The 8,749-nt window shown below is 33.2% G+C and overlaps 1 pseudogene; it reads right to left on the bottom strand.

The window, feature by feature from the left end:
- LOC106468834 overlaps nt 1-8,749 on the bottom strand; it is a 90,523-nt pseudogene that overhangs the window by 64,910 nt on the left and 16,864 nt on the right.

Consider the following 8,749-nt stretch of genomic DNA (forward strand, 5'->3'; position numbering starts at 1 on the left):
TTTGGGCAGCTTGGGTCGGCTAGCCCTGACTCCATTGTTATTCTTGGGGCCTTCTTCTTTCGGTTGGGTGTGTTTTGCTATCTCAATTTGTGCTCTTATTCTCTCTGTTTCTAGTCTCTCCTCTTTCTCTTTTCCTCAATTTATATTCTCATTCTCTCTATTTCTAGTTTCTCCTTTCATTTTCTTCTTTCTCAATTTGCCTCTTCTGTTGCTGTTCTTCTCTTTCCAGTTCTTGTTGTTGTTTAACAAACTCTGGGAGTATACCGTCTTTTAACCCAAGTTGAGATCCTCTTTCTACCCATTTATCAAAATCTGTTGACATGGTTATATAGCGTAATTTTAACCTCTACACTGGCTGAGGCTCGCCAACTGTCAGAATTTTAAAATCTGATATTCGCTAATTATCAAAATAAAAAGGCTTTTAGGTATATTTTCGTAATAGTATAAATATATACTATGTTGTTGTTGGGCTTAGGAATCTTTTACAGTAAGTGTCTGTTAGTGATCAATTCAACTATGATTAAACAGCACGCACTTCACTTGTTTTCAAAATAATATATATATATTCAGAACAAGTTAACATATGTACAATAAATTTTTCAACACTATAGATATTATAGACATATCATACATACTATATATGTAATTCTCTCCTTCTTGTCAAATATCCACTTAGACCTATTCAATTACTTTAGAATTTCAGTTGATAAGCCGAACTATCTTCTCTATTTATATCGCACTAGTACTCTCTATGATTCACTTACGATTGTGACGCAAGTTACCGTAATCGTTTGGTCTACTTTCTTTTGAAGACCCTCTGTTCCTTTTGTCAAAGTGCACTCAGGCTGATTCAATTACTTTAGAACCACGCTTTGATGGAATAATTTTTTTTTTTTATCTTCTTTTCTATTGTTTGTTTCACTCTAACATATTAAACATTAGGCCTATCACTTCTACGATAGTAAACTTCACACCAACTTTATTCTTATTTGCTATTATCTGTCTGCTGCTTCCCACTCGTCTCACGCTATTTATATCTTTATCATCTGTCTGAATTCTATATTCTCACCGTCAATGAATTATTAACAAAACTTCCTACAATCGTCTGCTTTTAACTCATAACAGAAAACAAAACAATAATAAAATATTCACTCACAAAAATATATTAATAACTAATATCTAAACCAAACAGTCTTTTATATCATGACAAATAGATTAAGTATATACAACACCCTCTACAATCTTACGTCCCCACGGCACGTGATCGATAATGGTTACTTTTCAAAAGTCAATCTTAACCTGATCATGACCTAAGAAGTTTTTAATAACCATATCAGCTGTTCCTACTATATATATATATTTACTTCAAGCGGGTTCCTCGTCATCATGAATATCTGCACTAACTGTTCCTAATTTTCAACTGAGGGAAAACAGTTAGCCAACAGCACCCACCGCCAGCTCTAATGAATAGTGTGATCTGTCGGTCACTCGTATAACGAACCCACATCACCAACAAACGTAAATGGCAAATGTATAGCACACTAATTATGGACCACCAGATTCACAATCCGGCACGCTAACTATTAGCCACGCCTGTAACGTTTAAGCACTTTAAAAATGGCTTTTACGAGTTAACTTTATTATTTATATGCAAAATGTTCCAAGGCTTCAAACAAACATGTTGTTACGACAGCGGAAAACACGTGACGCTGCTGGCGCATTGGCGCTGGTGGCGTGTGCGAGGAGTTTCTCGAATGATCGTGAATTTCCTAGTTTGTTCGGGACACCCTCTTTTTTAGTATATAAGCCCGGCAAATAAAGAATAGAGAGGCAGATAGATTGAAGATAGAGATAATTAAGTCAAGCGAACAGTAGGCACTGTAACTAAAGTGTGTGAATCACTGTGATTTATAGCGTGTGTTATAAAGATTGTTAAGTTTAAAGTGACTGTGGAAATTCTGTGTATTACAAAGTTATATAGAGAAAGAATAAACTAGTTTTAATTAAGAAAGTTCTTGTATTGCTGAAGTTCCTCCTAAAGTATTTATACCGGAAATTAACAAACGACCAGATACGTAACAATATCGTATGTTACAGAGCACATCTGAAATTCAAATCACTAAATGATTACTTTTATTTTTAATTCTTACGTTTCATTACACAAGCCTACATTTTGCACCTATAAATAGTTGATGAATTGATCTTAATGATTCTCTTGTGTATATTGGAAGAGGGTAATGACCACTTCATTAGAAACAAGTTAATCTGAAACACACTTGTCTTTCTAATAAGATAATCATTAAGATCAATTCATCAACTATTTATAGGTGCAAAATGTAGGCTTGTGAGATGAAACGTTAGAATTAAAACAAAGTAATAATTTAGTGATTCGAATTTCAGATGTGCACTGTAAGATATATGTTTGTGTGAAGCCTTGTAGCATTTATCATATAAATAATAAAGTTAACTTGTAAAAGCCATTTTTAAAGTGCTTAGACGCGACACTCCTTGGACGGTGTGGCTTACATAGTATTACAAAACAAAAAACATACACAATAATAAAAATATCTTTAACGTACCTGAAAACTGCAAGACCGGTAGCGTTCTCGCCTTCCAACACAGTAGCGCCCTCCGTTAGCAGGACTGTAATATGTAACCAATAGCAAATATACAAATATTAGAAGTTTAAAATTAAATCAAACAACATAACGAAAATTTTGAAGTATCTAAATGCCAAATAATTCGGATACCTATTATCTTTAGGTATAGCCTATTAAAAGGTATAATACTCACCATTATATATAATAAAATTTCTCCAAATAATATCTATTCATACTACTTCATATATAAAATATTAAATATGGTACTTCGCCAGACTATAACGTAAGGCTGAAGTAGATAACTCTATAACCCAGAGTAGTTTATAAGTTTACTATTGAATAAAACAATCAACATGTAAAAATATACCTCCTGTTTTAATTATCGTTACTAACAGTTTTAGTGATATAGAATATTTACAGGAATTGTTAATCTTTGTGTATAATTTAAATTTACGTGCGAAGTTAATATTTTATGTCAATTTCAAATGTACAAAACCACACTCTAGACAAAACTAGAGATTATTTTATTGGCACATTTGAATAATGTTAAAATAATAAATAAGTAACACACAGCGTTAAAATCGATACACGATTAAAAACATTTTTTTTATTGGGTATCGATATTAACGTTGTGTGTTATTTATTTATTGTTTTAATACACACAACTGCACAAGTTGGTTGTTTTTTGAATTGCGCACAAAACTACACGAGGGATATTTGCGCTAGCCGTCCCTAATTTGGCAGAGTAAGACTAGAGAGAAGGCAGCTAGTCATCACCACCCACAGCCAACTCTTGGGCTACTCTATTACCAACGAATAGTGGAGTTGACCGCCACATTATAACGCCCCCACGGCTGACAGAGCGAGCATGTTTGGTGTGATGGGGATCCGAACCCGCGACCCACAGATTGCGAGTCGAGTGCCCTAGCCGTGCCAGGCACACAACTGTATAAGATAAATTTCTATACATTATCAGGCCTGAAACAATAATATGAATATTTGTAAACTATATAATTTCAATAATTAGTTATGTTAAAATAATTTTATGACAATTAGTGAAGCGTTACAAAATCCTTCCACTTATAATTTTTTGATAAATTTATTTGGCTGTAAACAAATTTCATATCTGAAGTCAAGGGTAAAATAAGTCTTTGACTTGTAATTTTCTAACCACAGTATATCCAATGGCGTTTATAAATCTCGCAGCATTGAAGCTGACGATTCAAACATGGTCATCTTGACTTCTAAGATTAATGGGCAATGGTAGGACGTTTGCTGTAAAGCTTCAAAACTCTTCTTTTCGTTAACGTATCATTGATATCATAGCTTTAAGTATCACATTAATGTTTGAACTTTGTTGAACTAGTTAAGGGAAACTAGTTTCATACAATTTTCCAAAACGTTGTCATAGTTATATGACGATACATAATAATTTTATGAAAGTTAAACAATTTCCTTATACTTTTAAATATGCTCCAACTGTTGTAAGTTCTTGAAAAAGAAACAAAACGGGAACATTGATAAAAATCTTTCAAAAACCACAGATTATTTACTTCAGAGCAAGGTTACACAATAGCATAAATGCATCTGTTCACGGGATGACTGAAAGTTCTGAAATTATTAATATACAAAGCCCACATCATGTTGATCTGTATAGTATGTAAATTACACCTAATTTATTCTTTACCAAGGGAGAGAAAAAATTGGTTAAGAAATGCATAAATAATAGAAGTTCTAAATTTATTCACAGTTTCGTTAAAACAAAGAGTTTGTAGTATCTGCTAGATAAAACTAATACTATACGATTTGATTTGCATGCTAAAGGAGTTTAGTACAGACTACAGAATAATTTCACCTCCCATCGCAGCACAATTGTCAGTCCAGGGAGTATATCACCGTCTCTAATTCTAAACCACTAACAACAGGTAAGCAACGAACGACACCAACCACTTTTACTTCTTACTTTAGTATTATTATTAGCACCAAACACCAAATGCAAATAATATGATTTTAAAACTATTACGCTTCCTACTAAGCCTAGGAATGGCCTGGTGGTAAGGGCGCTCGACTCGCAATCTGAAGGTCACGAGTTCGAATCTCCGTCACCAAACGTGCTCGTCCTAATATTAGCTAAAAAAAACCCGCTGTGGTATGATGAAAACAAAAATGAAAAAAAATTGAAAGTTTTTTCTTTCAGTGATTCATATTACAAACAAATAAAGGGTGTAGCCATGGATACCAAGATGGGACCATCATTCGCCAATCTGTTTAGGCTACATAGAATACAACATCTTTCAAATTTATGATGGACCCATGCCTGTTTTATACTGATGATAGATTGATGACATCATTGGAATCTCAACTTCCAGCACAGATGAACTCCATAATTTTATCAATTTCGTTTAGAACTATCATGCAACCCTTCAGTAAAGTTTCAAATCATTCAGTAAACTTTCTCGATATCACTCTAACTTTAACTCCAGAGAATACTATTCCAACTTCCATCTATGATAAACCTACTCACTTTTTCCTCGATTATAACTCCAGAGATCCTACATCCACTAAAAATGCCATTCCAAAATCACAGTTTTACCGCCTACGTCGTTTATGCAATTCCGAATCGAATTTTGATCAGAAAGCTGATGAAATGTCAGATTTTTAGGATCAAGAATTATCCTCCAGACATAATCAACCCAGCTAATAAAATCGCTACAAAGATTAGTCACAAAAATGCACTAAAACTGGAGGCAAGTTTGTTTGTAATTAAGCACAAAGCTACACAATGGGCTATTTGTGCTCTGCCCATCACGGGTATCGAAACCCGGATTCTAGCGTTGCAAATCCGCAGACATACCGCTGTACCACTGGAGGGCAACTGGAGACAAAAAAAAAAAAAAGGATTTTAAAAATCAAGTCCCTTTGATATTGACTTATCATCCACAATACATCCAGGTTTCTAAGATAATCAAAAACAATTTTGGGATACTTCAAAACGACAAAACGTTGGGAAAAACATTTAAGGACAAACCTATCGTTTCGTACCGACACGGAAAAAAACGTAAAAGATTTATTAGTTCGAGCACGGTTGAAGGCACCAAAAGAAATCACCCATCTTCAGTATAGTACACATTCACGGTGCAAAACATGCCGTTACATCAACACTAGTACCTCTGTATTAGGACCAAACTCCACGTATACAAACAATTGTTCACCTGTACCTAATTTACTGCATCATTTGTTTATATTGTAGACAACTGTACGTAGGAGAGAAACAACGCGCATGCGAGCACATCGTAACATCTAGAATTATAATCCTGACAAACCTGTGGCTAAACATTTCAATAATAGTGACCATAACATTGGCCACTTCAGAATTCTGATCCTCAGTCATTCATCGGCAGTCAATAAAAAGAGACAACAGGATGAAAATACACCCATCTATCGGTTTGCTACCATTCACCCGAGGGGAATAAATGAAATATATTCCTTTCTATAACTCTGTCTATGTTGATGTGTGTGTGTGTGTGCGCGCACACGCGTATAAACATACGCGAGATCATAAAGATGTTTAAGCACGGTCCTACTTTTATGTTTTTCTTCTACACACACACACGCGTATATATTCTTCACCTTTAATTAATTAATTAATATATTTTTTAGTTATTCACTTTTTTAGACCCCAGAGCATTAGCTATGTTTCGAACTTAAGAAACGTGGCATTGATGCTCTACAACACACCTAATTTATCTGTTAATGTTATTGACTTTTACATTAACAAATACATTAAAATATAATTCAAACTTATTTTTGATTCTTATTCCTATTTGAATTCTTATTTTCATTTATAATGATATATATATTATCATATTGTAAAAACATTGTTTTGCCGGTGTTTATGCTACATTAGATCTGTTGTATGATGTTAATTTCGAACGTTCTATGTTTGATAATAGCTATGATATCAAACATTCTGTTCCATTAAAATTTAAAATCACCAAAGGTCGTCCCAGCCCAAAACGTTGTGAATATTAAAACATCTATTTCACATTAGTAATTTTTTGTGGTACAAGCTTTTTTCCATTTTTTTTGGTATTTTACTATTAATATTATACTCTTGAGAAGAATGGCTTTCCTCTTTTTAATCTCATGGTTCTTCAAGGGAAATTTATCAAGCCCAAATTTCTGCTTTTTCTAATTCATAAACAACTCTAGCTCCAAAGAACTGGTAAGTGAAAGTACAGCAGAATTTATAACATCATGTTATAAATTAGGTATTATGGTTATAAGTTAAATATTTTATGACATATCGTATGTTATAATGAGTAATAAAATCTATGCTGTACATTAGATATTTAAAAGTCACTACTTGTTTAATAGGTCTACTTGTTAAAGTAACTACAATTCAGGAAAGCTAAAAATACAAAATGTGAAAGTGTATATCTGCACTACTAGACCTAATGCTGCCACTTTAGGTCAACCCGTATTTACAGTAATAAAACGTCTGGAATCCTAAAAGTATGAATACTGAAATAAAAAACATTTGTGTAAAAATATCGTGAATTACCTCCACTAGATTTTAACACTAAATAGATAAAACACTTATCTGTATTTAATTCCACGTATTGTTGTGAGTTACCTACTCAAGGCTTGAGCAATAATGAAATTAATAGATAAAAAAATAATTTTGTATTGTAATATTCCTTTTCTTTGGTACTTAGACCTCCATTAACGAAAAATGCCTGTAATGACAGCTAAATGTTAAGCAATAATTTTACTTCAGTTTTAGGTCTAAAGTATTATCTGGAGAGTAAAGGTAGTTTTTCTAAATGGCTGAATTTAGGTTGTATGATATGCTCAGTTTGAATTTAAAAATAATTCTTAACGTAAAATCAATTATTTTGAGGTTAGCACCTGCAAGTTTAAAGTTTTAGTTATAATTTCCCACAAAGGCCTACGAAGCCTAACACAGTAACCTTTCCCAGCCTTCTTAGCCTATGAGCCAGGATTTAAAATTTGGGAATTGACTACAAAATGGAGGGACTAAAAGGCATAGTGGTATTCAGTTAGCTTGATGACTAAAGTTTCTTGAATCGTATATTGTACATTCCAGACTCTCAGCTAAATATAATTTCAGCGTCTATCTTTTAAAGCTAGGTCGGTTTATAATTGTCTCCAAATGACGTCACGTATGTGCGAAGTCCGCGACTGCACGAAAACGTCCGTACCCTCAGAGAAATATTGCCTTTGTTAACATTATACCAGTCGTGATGGCAGCAGTGTTGTAGACTTAAAATATGAAATTATCGTAGTGTAACCATAAGATTATCATATTTCTTTTAAAAAATATCGTGCACTGCAAATATTTAAGAATATGTTAGTTGAAGTCTTTTTATACGAACTATGACATCAAGTTGACCTGTACTCTGCGCTGTATGATCACAATACTGCGCAATATATTGCTTGGTACCACCCGCCATCACGTTTTGTTTAACTCTTTGCTCTCCAGGAAACACTATTATTTATTACTATGATTATTCTTTCGTCTTTGTTTTACTGTTCAAAACTCTCTTGTAGTACTAGTATAGTACTTAAAAGGTTTAGAAATCATTCATATGTGAAAGTACTGCTTTAACAGATGGCGGTATTTCTGGTACCAACTTATTATTTCAATATGCACTGGATCATCTGTTACTCAATTAAAACGATAGTTGATAATTTGGCATACAGAAATTTATGTACAGGTGGTACAAAATTTCACTTAATGAAACGGCAAACAGAAATCTATGTTTCATTCATATTGCCAACTGGAAGTATGGTGATTAAGTCTTCCCCAAACAGTTATAAGTTTCTCATTCACACTGAATGAGTTCCTTGCTTTATTTATTATAGTAGTTCACTAAACTATCCTTACCTTCATTGAGATTTATATAACCTGTTATTCTATGTTCACAGTAGTAATGTATGTAATGTTGTTTGTTACAGTTGTAAGGTAAATAACGTATTAAATCAGTAAGATTTTTTAATCGGTGTCAATGATTGCATTTCGTCAAAAAAGGACTAAGATATTTGTATTGGAATTGCCAATAGAAAATGGTATGAACAGAAAGTTGATTTTTGCACTCAGCTATGTAAATCAAAGAACCATCCTA

The sequence above is a fragment of the Limulus polyphemus genome, unplaced genomic scaffold (assembly GCF_000517525.1).
Source record: "Limulus polyphemus unplaced genomic scaffold, Limulus_polyphemus-2.1.2 Scaffold3182, whole genome shotgun sequence".
Taxonomy (NCBI): domain Eukaryota; kingdom Metazoa; phylum Arthropoda; class Merostomata; order Xiphosura; family Limulidae; genus Limulus; species Limulus polyphemus.